We start from the raw sequence: 13789 nt of genomic DNA on the forward strand, positions 1-13789 counted from the left end.
GAATCTCTGTAAGAAGCTGTGGAGGGGTCAGGACTGGCGTCGTTTTAATCTACTGCCACCATAATACAATTGTGAATGACATTTTACTCAGACGCTTCAGTTTGGAAAGCATGTAGTAATGTTGATGATCGCTGCTGAACACTAGGGGTGTGAGAGTCACAGTGACCTTTGACCTTTGACCACCAAATCAAATGGATTCAGTTTGTTGAATCCAAATGGACATTTTTGCCTAAGGTATTCTTGAGATATCAGATTCATCAGAATAAGATGGACACAAGCTTGCGGTGACCTTGACCTTTGACCTTTGACCACCAAAGCCTAATCAGTTCATCATTAAGTCCAAATTTGAAGACATTGCTTCAAAACATTGAAATATTGTGTTAACAAGACTGGGGCAGATGGAATCACATTCACAAGAATGGGACAGACAGACAACCTGAAAACATAGTGTCAGTGGCCATGGCTGTTGTTGGTATGGGGGCATAAAATGTCTTTAACACATTATATAAGTCAGATAGCCCACGTGAAATCTGAGTTAAATGTCAATCATATATGTTACGATGCATATGTAAGTTGTGTAGACAGTAGTAGCTTTCATTTACTGTGTAGCACATATTTACAGCAGGTATGTATTCTATTATAAATTAATAACCAACCTTCAAACTGTTAATTACATTAATTAATACTCAGGAGGGCTAACTTCAGCCATCTCTCTTCAGAATGTTTCCTATTATTGTCAGGGGGTGACGCTTATTACCAAATTATTATAAATCTGTACCTTTATAACTTATATTTTTTACTTTGTTTATCAATGCACTTTGTTTAGCTAATGTTAGCCAGCAATATCTCTGTTGAGATGCCTTTGAAGATAACACCCTAAATATCAGTAAGAAATAATCCTTGAGAAGTTGTAAGAAAAAACAGTCCGCCCAGTTAACTTTACTAAAATGCAAAATTTGAATGCTGCCGCTGACGTAATGACCCCACTTCTTATTTAGTTTCCTTGGGGAGAACAAGGAAGAGGTAACCACCACAGCCTGATTCTAACAGGCTGAGATCCCTGTCATTCAACCAGAAGTGTCCATAAGAGACTTCCCTTTATGTCTCAGTATCTTCATAATGGCAGAATTACTGTTACAATTGCCATCAAGAAGCTAGAAGCAAAATTAGCTGTTAAGAGCCTAACCACTTGTGTGAGGAAATAGTAACTTTGGGAAATAAGCAGGGACTTTGTGCAGGGAATCCTACATTTCAGACACACCACACACCAGCTGTTCAATGGGCTGAGTTTTGAAGCACTTCTGTGCAAGCGTCACAATTGGGCCGTGGTGCTGCGTGCTTGCTGCTAACCCATGGAAATGAAGTTCACTGTTTGATTTGATTAATTGTCAGTGCAGTAGTACAGTGTCTGATTATTTAAACGCTGCTTTAAAGGCTTTTCCATTCTGTTTTGGCCTTTTGAGATGAGACTCATGATTAGTCATTATCTTACACTGATGAGCCTTTTGCTTAAATCAAAAGTTTAATTTGCATACATAAAAAGTAGCAGCACATGCTACAAATGACCAAAGTGTTGGAGTAGGTGCATACACTGCATGACACAAAGAGGAAAACAATATACCAAACATTTCCAGAAGAGGATGTTTTAGGAATACTGGAAGCATCAGGAGTTTTTCTTAGAATTAAAGAACACAATAACATATGTGTGACCTTTACATATGGACAGGTGGAATGACAAAATCTGGTGGAAGCTCTGCACAAATCAAACATGCTACCGGGATGGTGTCCTGTGCATGCATGCCAAAGAAAAAATGTCTGTCCAGGCACAAAAAGAATTAAGATGCGCACACACACACACACACACACACACACACACACACACACTGATGCAGGCAGAGAGAGCAGTAAAATGTGCGTTGCTCAGCGGTTGCTGCTGCCTTTGGCCTGCAGACATGGAGAAGGTTGAAATTCAATCAGTCACACTCTGGCAGGAACCTAAAGTATGTGTGTGTGTGTGTGTGTGTGTGTATGTACGTATGATTGTGTGGCTCCTGTGTGTGTGTGTGTGTGTGTGTGCATTTTAAAATGTGTGATTCTTTGCATAGCACTGAATAAGTGCGTACAATAGCCAGGCACCTGCTTACCTGCACGTTTTAGAGCCTGTGTGTGCAGTCATGCATGGGGGTGAGTGAGACTGGGGGTGTGTGTATTTTGAGGAATACCTATATTTCTGTCAGTGCATGTTTGTTTGTGTGTGTGTTTGGGTTGAAATGCTTTCGTATATGGTGCTCGATTAGCTTTGGAATTACTTTTGATAGTGTATGATAGTGTAAAAGCTAGAAAAATGCAGTTTCTGAATTGCTCTGTTTTCTAAGATTTGCCTGCTATCTAAATTCTCCTCAGGGGACCAGTGAAGGTTTATCTTTTATTAATCTTGCCACAGAGAATAAAGTCAACTAAATGCTCAAATCTGTTCAAAATTTCCAGTGTGAAACCAAAAGTTATTTTAACACTTTACCCACCGTTGACAAGTTTTTCCGGCAATCTGTGTTTTCTCTGTTATAAGATAGGGGGTGCTGTTACACTTCTTGTGAAATAAAACAGCACTGCCATGTCCAAACACAAACGAAGAAGAAGATCCGCTGAAAACCAGAAGAAGATGTTTACAGAAATGTAGCCACTTGTAAACTGCACAAAAATGTCGGCACCTATGCAAAAGTTACGGTTGCGCAAGTTGGAGATGCTGATGGACTTAGATTCTGATACTTCCTGTTTTGATCGACGTTCTGAATCCGATTTGGATGAAAAAGCAAACAAGTTGGTGGGAGGAAATAGGATCTCCATGAGGGTGACAGCGACACAGACAAGACGACCACAGAGGAGAGAGAGAAACAACAGAACACTGAACGATCACTGAACATGGCAACATGTTCCTGTATATCGCAAAGAGAATATTATTTTCATTTATAAAATTCAAACTGACGTGAAGAATTAAAGAAAAAATGTAAATGTGAAATTGATTTTGTACTTGAAAATGATTGTCTATGACATAACTAATTTTTTAATGAAAATGCACAAATTCAAGTGTTGATAAAAAAAGGACTGGAATAAGATAGATTCAAATGTTTTTGTGTTTAGAAACAGAAGGTCTCTTCTTTAGTTTCATCTTTATACTTATTACATATTCATAGAACAAATTATTCTGTGGTCTTGAAAGATTTGTGAATATGATCAAAAATGCTGGTGGTGGCTGGCAACTTTAAAATAATACTCTGAGGGGAAAGTGTTAATAACATAATGTTCTAGTATGTGTAACATGCTACACCAGTAACGGGTGCCACATGATGTATTTGACATAACGTGAAGTGACGTTACTACCAACCGTACCTTTAAGACAAACATTGATGTTTTTTTCTAAACCTAACTACGTGCTTTTGTCACTAAACCTAAGGAAATAAACATAAAAATGAAGTATTTTACCTACATAGGTTTATAAGCAGTTGATAAAACCCTTTCAAGTAACTGCATGTGGCAAATGCACATCATGAAGTAATGCAGCAGATGAAATGTGACCAACAAATTAGCGTGACTTGACATTTCTACGAACAGTAACTGAGTTTAAGTCAATTATTATTTTTTTTAAAACCTAAACATGTGCTTTTGTGGCCTAAACCTAAGGAGATAAACATGAAATAAGAAATATTTTACCTACGTAGGTTTATAAGTAGTCGATAAAAATCCTTTTAAGTAACTGCATATAGGAAATGCATGTCACGAAGTAATGCAGCAGATGAAATGTAAGCAACAAATTTGGTGAACAACTGCGATTTGTGCTGGGGAACAGGCTCGTGTGTGATTTTCTTACAGATGATTCAAGTGTGTGTGTGTGTGTGTGTGTGTGTGTGTGTGTGTGTGTGCGTGTGTGTGAGACTCTGTGGCCCTGATGCCAAGCTGCTGTTTTCAGTCTGTCTGAGCGGTCAAATAGTTTTTTTTCCCCCCTTTGGCAGTCTGTGTGTCTGTGTGTGTAACTGCATGGGCCTCTCTTTGTGTACAGTGTAAGCTTTCATATGTGTGTTTGCGTGTGCGCATTCATGTGTGCGTATGTTTCCAGGGAATTCTACCTCAGGCTGTCGGAGTGAGTTTCTGTCTTCTATACAAGCAAAGGTTACCTCTCCTAGGAACAAGCCACTGCCGAACTGGCCTTTACACACGGAGAAAGAATAAGGCAGGCATGTGTATACACTCTCTCTCTCACACACACACACACACACACACACTCACACCAATCCACCCATCCACACAAATATACCTTCACAGGTGTATTCAGGCAGCTTTGTCTGACAGATACAATTTATGAAAAAACTGAGGCTGACATTTGAAAATGCTGTCATTTGAATTGTGGGAAATTGATGTGTGAAATATGGTTTGAAAATATTTTTATTTAATTATTCACCTCAACTTTCTCAATCTTCTTTTTCTCTTTCTTACCCACAAGTCTAATTTGAATTTGTATAAAACCCTAATAACAACATATAACATCTTCTTCTTTCTCTTCTTTTTCTTTACTTTTCAAAATTTCCCAGATTGCACTGAGATGGTTTTTGGCCCTCTCTGCATTAGGGGAGACCAGGGATGGTTGTAACATATCTGACATTCCCTTCTGTATCTTGAAGCTCTCTTTAGCCAGTGTGTTCAAAATGTGACAGAAACTAGTGACATGATGTAGGTGTTATTTCTGTAGCACAAACAGAGGTAACATTTAATAATACAGCCTGCAACTTATAGTGTAATTACCCAATAGCTATTGAGTAAGTCCTCTGAACTTTTAGTGTAACATTGATGTATGAACCAGTACAAATAAATTATTCCCTCTTCATACTTTTACTTAAATGTAGATATGGTGGAACAAGGGAGTAACAGCTGTGAATTGTTGTCTCCCCTTCCATGACAACTAAATTAGGAAGGGGAAGTAAAGTGCTCCTAGTCAATGGGAATTGGTCTGTGGCAGTAAAATACGGCCATCTGTGTGTGTGTGTGTGTGTGTGTGTGTGTGTGTGTGTGTGTGTGTGTTTAAGTGTGGTCATGTGCCTGCTCGTAGCATTAGTATGTGTATCAGCTACCTCTTGTCTGATTCTGTGCCTCCTCCTGTGCTGTGTTGTGCGTGCTCTCTGGATTATGCACCTTTCTTGCTAACTTGGCCTTGGGAAGACAGATAGCTCCCCTGCCCTTTGCTTCAATGCTCAGTGTTCTTCAGGGCACGCTGGGTAATTGGCTAACACCATTAATACTGCTAATTACCATTAGCCTTTTTAGGTATATCCACAGACACAGATACACACACACACCCATGCGCGCACACACACCACGAATCAGCATGTATAGACATGTTTGCATGCAAGTTGAATTTAGCACACATGCCCATGTATCAGTAAGTACATTTACCACCTACACAGCTCCAACACATGCACACATACACACACACAAACACACACACACACACACACACAGAGATCCTGTACATGCAATCCCTACCTGCCAATAATGAGTCAGAGGATAATTGCTTGAGACAAGTCAACCATGTCACCTCTGTTATTACACCCTGGTCATCAATATGGACTGAGGCAAAGGACTGTTCGTGTTTGTGTGTGTGTGTGTGTGTGTGTGTGTGTGTGTGTGTGTGTGCGTGTGTGTGTGTGTGTGTGTGTGTGTGTGTGTATGGGAGAGCGAAACAGAGAAGAAGAAAGAAGCAAAGAGGAAGGGAGAAAGGGTGGTGATGCAATTGATTGGCAACATGTTTGAATGTCTCCAAAGCACTGCTAGTGGCCCATACAGGCTGCAGTGTTCATTACAGCCAGCGATACAAAAGAGTTGGACAGAACAAACAACATACTTGCATTCTGCATTTTTAATGTCTTACCAGTTGCAGTAGGGTGACACTAGAGGAACAGTCATTGGGTCAATAAAACCAAAAGGGTTCACTAGTGAGTCTGATCAGCAATTGTAATTTGTAAATTGTAATTGTTTAATGGAATTAAACAGTCTTAATATTATAGTTAAATTGTATGCATGGTATGTTCAAAATTGAAAGGGTTTATTCTCTGGGGAGCATATATGTTGTTGTTTATGGCACCTTCAAAAATATTGATTGAAATTACCATTAGCATTTGGGCGTATTTAGTGTTGGGGACAGTCTCCTGTTAAGTGAATGAGACTGTATCAGAAAGAGCTACACCATTCTCAAGGCTTACTTCAAATAAACTTTGTTTAACAATGTCAAGAGGTGAAAGCACTTACGTGTTCTGAATGGCCACAATCACAGGAAGGTGGGGTGAAAAACTTGTCATGACAGCTGCTTCTAGGCACCAAGACTTTGCCTCCTTGATCTCTCCAAGTAAGAGATTGGTGACAGTCATATGAGGGAAAAACAGAACTTTAGAAAAATGTTCAAACCTTCATGATTTTCTCACCTCCACACATCCGGCCAGTTGCTGAGCACAGAGGGCGTTATTGACAGAGTATCAATTTCTTTAAGTCCCCAAAACTGTCAGATACAGCAACCTTAGATCCCCAAATCAAAATCAGGTTTCCATACACTGGCTCTGATGAACACACAAGCACTTTGTGTGAAGCAGACTTACACCTTAAGAGTAAACTGGGGTTATAGTTAAAGGGGAAATTCACCAGCTTCATCATGGATAGTAATGCACACACAAGCTCTCTTTGGGCTGGCATCTGTGACAGCATTCAACAAGAACTGCCCACACTGAAATTCAAAGTAGCAGAATGATTCAGTTTCTGTTGGCATTGGAGGGCAATTTGAGGGAAGGCAGAACCAGTCTGTTTGCTCTCAGCAGCTCAGGTTCTGGAGGGTCTCCACTGGCTATGTCCTCTCGCACAGCTAATGCAGCCGCAGCCTCGGCCTCTCTCTGTTGTGTTTCTTCAGGCATAAATTCTTGCACTGGATGCAGGAAGAACAACAGATTTTTCAGCTGTGAACTCAGCTTTCTAAGTTAATATAGCACTGAAGAAAATATTGCTTCAATTCATTGCATTTACCTTAAACACCAATTGGACATCCACAAAAATAGGTGGTGAACTTTCACTTTAAGAGATTCAAGGGAGGAGGACCTTGAGAAACTGTACGAGGTTTGTATTTTCCAAGAGGCAACCTCCGAGACTGAAAAATGAAGCCAATGTGGAAGTGTCAAAAACTGCAGCTCCTGGAACGGCCATTTGAGGCTGGCTTCAACAGTGAGTCAATCCCTATTGATAGTTATGTTAAAATGCCCAACTTTACACCAGAAATAAGCATATTTACAGCCTGGTGAAAAAATATATATATTTTTTTTTACTACACTGAACAAAAATATAAATGCAACACTTTTGTTTTTGCTCCCATTTTTCATGAGCTGAACTCAAAGATCTAAAACATTTTCTATATACACAAAAGACCATTTCCCTCAAATATTGTTCACAAATCTGTCTAAATCTGTGTTAGTGAGCACTTCTCCTTTGCCGAGATAATCCATCCCACCTCACAGGTGTGGCATATCAAGATGCTGATTAGACAGCATGATTATTGCACAGGTGTGCCTTAGGCTGGCCACAATAAAAGGCCACTCTAAAATTTTCAGTTTTATCACACAGCACAATGCCACAGATGTCGCAAGTTTTGAGGGAGCGTGCAATTGGCATGCTGGCTGCAGGAATGTCCACCAGAGCTGTTGCCCGTGAATTGAATGTTCATTTCTCTACCATAAGCCATCGCCAAAGGCGTTTCAGACAATTTGGCAGTACATCCAACCGGCCTCACAACCGCAGACCACTTGTAACCACACCAGCCCAGGACCTCCACATCCAGCATGTTCACCTCCGAGATCGTCTGAGACCAGCCACCCGGACAGCTGCTGCAACAATCGGTTTGCATAACCAAAGAATTTCTGCACAAACTGTCAGAAACCATCTCAGGGAAGCTCATCTGCATGCTCATCGTCCTCAGTGGGGTCTCGACCTGACTGCAGTTCGTCGTCATAACCGACTTGAGAGGGCAAATGCTCACATTTGATGGTGTCTCGCACGTTGGAGAGGTGTTCTCTTCACAGATGAATCCTGGTTTTCACTGTTCAGGGCAGATGGCAGACAGCGTGTGTGGCGTCGTGGGGGTGAGCGGTTTGCTGATGTCAATGTTGTGGATCGAGTGGCCCATGGTGGCAGTGGGGTTATGGTATGGGCAGGCGTATGTTATAGACAACGAACACAGGTGCATTTTATTAATGGCATTTTGAATGCACAGAGATACCGTGATGAGATCCTGAGGCCCATTGTTGTGCCATTCATCCACGACCATCACCTCATGTTGCAGCATGATAATGCACGGCCCCATGTTGCAAGGATCTGTACACAATTCCTGGAGGCTGAAGACATCCCAGTTCTTGCATGGCCAGCATACTCACCGGACATGTCACCCATTGAGCTTGTTTGGGATGCTCTGGATTGGCGTATACGACAGCGTGTTCCAGTTCCTGCCAATATCCAGCAACTTCGCACAGCCATTGAAGAGGAGTGGACCAACATACCAACAGGCCACAATCAACAACCTGATCAGCTCTATGCGAAGGAGATGTGTTGCACTGCGTGAGGCAAATGGTGGTCACACCAGATACTGACTGGTTTTCTGACCCCCCCCAGACCCCCGCAATAAAGCAAAACTGAACATTTCAGAGTGGCCTTTTATTGTGGCCAGCCTAAGGCACACCTGTGCAATATTCATGCTGTCTAATCAGCATCTTGATATGCCACACCTGAGGTGGGATGGATTATCTCGGCAATCTGTGCTCACTAACACAGATTTAGACAGATTTGTGAACAATATTTGTGAGAAATGGTCTTTTGTGTGTATAGAAAATGTTTTAGATCTTTGAGTTCAAAAGCAGGGAAAAATGGGAGCAAAAACAAAAGTGCTGCGTTTATATTTTTGTTCAGTATACTTTTACTAATTCCCTTTCATGACAACAGTGCAGGCTGATTTTTTTTTATAACTAACCCATTTAAATGCTATTTATGATTTAAGTTACTCATATCTAATGACACTGCCACTTTGAGTGACAAGTGGGTGCCATCAATTGACAAGTCACTGCGACTGCAACAACGTTGGTTAAGTTACATAACCATGACATAATCCAGATATACAAAGTATAGGTAGCCATAGCTGATGGTAGTTTTGTGTTTTCAGTTCATGAAAGTTAATGGTAACATTTTGATCACCTAACAATGTCTTTTTTACGACTAAGTACATTGTTTTAATGATTTTAGGCCTGTTTTTTAATAGTGAAAATTAGCATTAACATTATCAAAGTTAAATATGGCTTTAAATGCACCATGCTAACCAAGCCAGCAGCTAGTGTTAGGGTTAGCTCCACCTTCTCGACCAAATATGGTCACTCCTGTCTCAAAACATCCAACCTGGCAATGACCAAAATGCCAATCTCAAGACTTGTATATGGGACTCCACAAACCAATGGGTGATGTCTCGATGGCTACATCCATTATTATGTTATACAGTCTATAGTATTATCAATGACTGATCAGGTGTCCTCAATATTCTCATCTCTATCATTATAATTTTACTCTTTTGGCAAATGTATTTATTTTGTTGTATAATACCCTTTCCCTCTATTCCATCCTACTACATTCATACATGCAATACACAAGTGGTTTTAACTACATGTGCTGTTATCTGTTTTGTTTGCACTAAATGCTTGGCAAATAACCATCTTTATTTTTCATGAATAAAAAAGTAATTTTAATTGAATTAAATTAAAGGAGTGAGAAAAGGATCAAAATGAGATAAGAAATTAAAAAGATTTCCTCAAGGATTGTGATCCAATTGGAGACAAAGAAGGGCTTTCCTCATCTCTCCCTACATTGCTCTTTTCTCCTCAGGCCAATCCTTTTTCACTTAACGATTAGACTATTGTGTCCATCAATACTGTGTGGCACAGAGAGAGAGAGAGAGAGAGAGAGAGAGAGAGAGAGAGAAGAAAGACTATGTCTCCCTGGTTCTCAATGATTCTCTTTCTTTGTTCAACTGGGGAGCATTTGGAGAAGAGATGATTCTGTTATTTCAGCATGTAATCAATATAAACTTGTTTGACTTAAAACCGCCACCTCTGTTTTTTGCTGGGAGGGGAAAAAATGACAAAGGATACTGTTAAGAGACTCAGGATCAATTACCTCATGTATGTCCATCTGTACGAGAATGCATACTTTAGCAAGACTGTAGCTGTATAGCTCAGACGATGTTAACATACATTTGACTGTAATGGGAATATGGATTGTAGAGGCAAGTGTTTTATTATTTATGCTTTGCAGCTGCATACAAATTACAATGTAGAGCAAAATTTTCTGCACATAGAGACGGACAACAAAATTAGTGAAACACTTGTAAAAGTATAACAATTCAACTGTCAATGCATTTATGTCTGTCTGCCAGTCATTTATCAGCATTTTTAATTTTATGAAATCAAATCACCTTTCTCACCAGAAAGTACAACAGAACTTGCTAGAGAGTAGTTAAGTGACAGAAAATGCAGTGATATATGGCACTTAGTTGTGTCTGGTGTATGATGGAGTTCAGGATAGGATGATGAAACTTGGACCATGTGAGACCAAATGCTGTCTTGATTGGACCCACCAGTTAGTCACTCAGTAAGACACCTCAACAAAGGGTTGCTTATCTAACCAGGCTTTCGTCAAGGGGACACAGACTGCTGCTTCTTTAGCATGGCTCATTGCTCTAAGGTTATGATTCTGGCATAAGGTTGAGGAAGTTTGGGGTTCCGAACCCAAGAGCAAAACAGGGGCTATGGTGACTGTTTGACAACTGACAACACAGACATATCTCAGTGATCAGATATTTTAATGGAAAAGATTGTGAAGACTTTGATTCCACTGGAAGGTAATGCCACTGGAGACATTATCCTTGGAAAACTGAAGAAACTATTTGAAAAGCATGGTTTTTCATTACAAAAAGTCAACCTTGTGGTCACGTACGTGCTTCTGCGATGATAGGCACAAACAGGAAAAGCAGAATTAAAAATGTTGCTACCTTCTTGTCTTACTACTAAGAAAGGATCTGATAGATGCCGTTGACAAATCAATGAAAATGAATAATTTCATCAGAGGAAATTCAAGTTAACAATATCACCTGCTGTGTGGCTCCACTATGATGAGCGCAAGCCAAGCAAGGGCATAGCGTTCGAGCACGTCACTGAGCGCATGGAAGTCCACATTTCCCATCTGAAAGCACAGTGGTACTTGTTAGAGAATAGTTTGTGACAGAAAACCTGGTAATAATTGGGTCTTATTTAAGGGAAGTAATGCCACGTTTATGATGGTCTTCAGGATGGGTTGATGTGACGTGGACTGTGTGAGATTAAATGCTTTTGTGGTTAGGCCCACCAGTCAGTTGCTCAGCAAGACATCTGTAAGGTTCACTGAAGGCTCATCTTTCTTCTCTAGCCAAGATGTGAACATTGCTGTCCTGGAAAGAGTGTCTCCTCTCCTTTAGATGTAAGTGGACAGCCGAGTCTTGACCTGACGAGTTGGCTCGTCTGCGCTGTTCCATGCAATTGTGGAGTGGTTGTTTTGTCTACTAATGTACAAATCTGTGCATTCCTGGCTGCATTGAACTGCATGCACTACATTAACGTGCTTATGCCTGGCTGCAAAAGACTGCTTTGTCATCTTGAACCATAGCAATGTGAATGTGGATGGAATTGGTAGGGTCAGCACGGAGCCAGCCAAACATCCGCTTGTCTTTTGGTAACAGAGGTTGCTTCCCACAAGTCTTACAGCCTTTTCGTACACCAATAAGAGGTGCATGCAATCTGGGACAACACCTGAGTCACTTTATCTGATATCAGACACTGTCAAATGGCAGTGGTGGGATTTGAACCCACGCCTCCTGAGAGACTGGAGCCTTAATCCAGCGCCTTAGACCACTCGGCCACACTACCTGCAAGGAAGCCCTTCCCTTGTGTCTGCAGCTTTTTTTCCCCCGTTTCTTTTTTCCGCTAAGCCATACTCACGTGCGACACATGCCCTACATTGGACATTTCATGTTCCTTGCAGATCTAAGCATGTTTTCGACGAGACAGCCCGCAACGTTTCCTCTTCCGCTTGGCTCGTTGGTCTAGGGGTATGATTCTCGCTTTGGGTGCGAGAGGTCCCGGGTTCAAATCCCGGACGAGCCCTAAAGCAAGAGCGCTACGGAGGTGACTGTTTAGTTTCTGAGGAACGGTGCAGGAGAGGAATATTGGGTGCCAGAGCCCAAATCCAGGCCCAAGACTTGAGCCCGCTTCCACCAAACACCTTCGGTATGGTACCTTTGGAAGCACAGGTAACCCTTCAGACATGGTAGCTAGACCCTAGCACCACAACCACAAACGGTACTCTTCATGTGGGCCTGGTCACTGTATTTCCTTATTACCGGTGACACAGAGGGAAGTCCGCACCTCGTTTTATTGTGCATTGCCTGGGGTGGGGGTATAGTGAAAACAGTGATGTAGTGGCTTTAAGTAGCTTTAGATCAGGAGCTAAGTGCGAACATGGGTGGAAGGGAGAGGGACATACTCTTCATCCAGAGCATTTAGGATTAGCAGAGGATGGTTTCGATCCATCGACCTCTGGGTTATGGGCCCAGCACGCTTCCGCTGCGCCACTCTGCTCGATGTTTCAAATCCAGGGGTTTAAAAACCTGTGGTTCAATGTTGTGGGCACCTTTGGGAACTTGAGGGAACCAAGATTTCAGCAGCAATGGATGCCGCAATCAGGGCAATGGGAGCATGGAAGTAAAGTAAAGAGACATTACGTTGATCCAAAGTTTTAGCAGTCAGCAGAGGGTGGTTTGGATTGACCGACATCTGGTTTATGAGCGTAGCATGCTTGGTTCAATGTTGTGCGAATCGTTGGGAACCTGTGGCAACCAAGCTTAACCAGTGCACAGGCTGAAAAATTAAGCATTTGGTGGACCTTGCGGTGATCCTTTTTCTAGTGATTTTCCCAATCCCATCCAATAATCTTGAACGTGTCCACTTGAGACACTTGTGGCAATGGAAAGCCCAGTCATCTGCTAACATGGCAAAGTGAGCATGGATGGAAAGGATAGAAACATCCTCCCACCTGGCCTGACCTCTACCTCATTTTTTCAGTATCGCTCCTGCTCTGCTCAGTGGTGTTTCACAAACTCTAGTCAAGGTACTCAACTCTCAGTGATTATTGCTCCCTGTCAATGAAGATTCTCAGTCATTCCAGTCATGGTAATCTTAAGTGTTATATTGTAGGCAACTGGACTTGCTTGCATTTCAGTCTGCTTATGCCTGGCTGCAAACGACTGCTTTGTCATCTTGAACCATAGCAATGTGAATGTGGATGGAATTGGTAGGGTCAGCACGGAGCCAGCCAAACATCCGCTTGTCTTTTGGTAACAGAGGTTGCTTCCCACAAGTCTTACAGCCTTTTCGTACACCAATAAGAGGTGCATGCAATCTGGGACAACATCAGGCTACCACCTGAGTCACTTTATCTGATATCAGACACTGTCAAATGGCAGTGGTGGGATTTGAACCCACGCCTCCTGAGAGACTGGAGCCTTAATCCAGCGCCTTAGACCACTCGGCCACACTACCTGCAAGGAAGCCCTTCCCTTGTGTCTGCAGCTTTTTTTCCCCCGTTTCTTTTTTCCGCTAAGCCATACTCACGTCGACACATGCCTACATTGGACATTTCA

The 13789-nt window shown here is 41.7% G+C and overlaps 4 non-coding genes across 4 annotated transcripts; 1 reads left to right on the top strand and 3 right to left on the bottom strand.

The window, feature by feature from the left end:
* Positions 1 to 11935: 11935 nt before the first annotated feature.
* trnal-aag (transfer RNA leucine (anticodon AAG)) lies at positions 11936 to 12017 on the bottom strand. Its single transcript has one exon. It is a non-coding gene; the product is annotated as a tRNA-Leu (tRNA).
* Positions 12018 to 12182: 165 nt separating this feature from the next.
* Positions 12183 to 12254, top strand: trnap-ugg (transfer RNA proline (anticodon UGG)). Its single transcript has one exon. It is a non-coding gene; the product is annotated as a tRNA-Pro (tRNA).
* Positions 12255 to 12656: 402 nt separating this feature from the next.
* trnam-cau (transfer RNA methionine (anticodon CAU)) lies at positions 12657 to 12728 on the bottom strand. The gene has a single exon. It is a non-coding gene; the product is annotated as a tRNA-Met (tRNA).
* Positions 12729 to 13606: 878 nt separating this feature from the next.
* Positions 13607 to 13688, bottom strand: trnal-aag (transfer RNA leucine (anticodon AAG)). Its single transcript has one exon. It is a non-coding gene; the product is annotated as a tRNA-Leu (tRNA).
* Positions 13689 to 13789: the final 101 nt, after the last annotated feature.

The sequence above is a fragment of the Epinephelus fuscoguttatus genome, linkage group LG9 (assembly GCF_011397635.1).
Source record: "Epinephelus fuscoguttatus linkage group LG9, E.fuscoguttatus.final_Chr_v1".
Lineage (NCBI taxonomy): Eukaryota > Metazoa > Chordata > Actinopteri > Perciformes > Serranidae > Epinephelus > Epinephelus fuscoguttatus.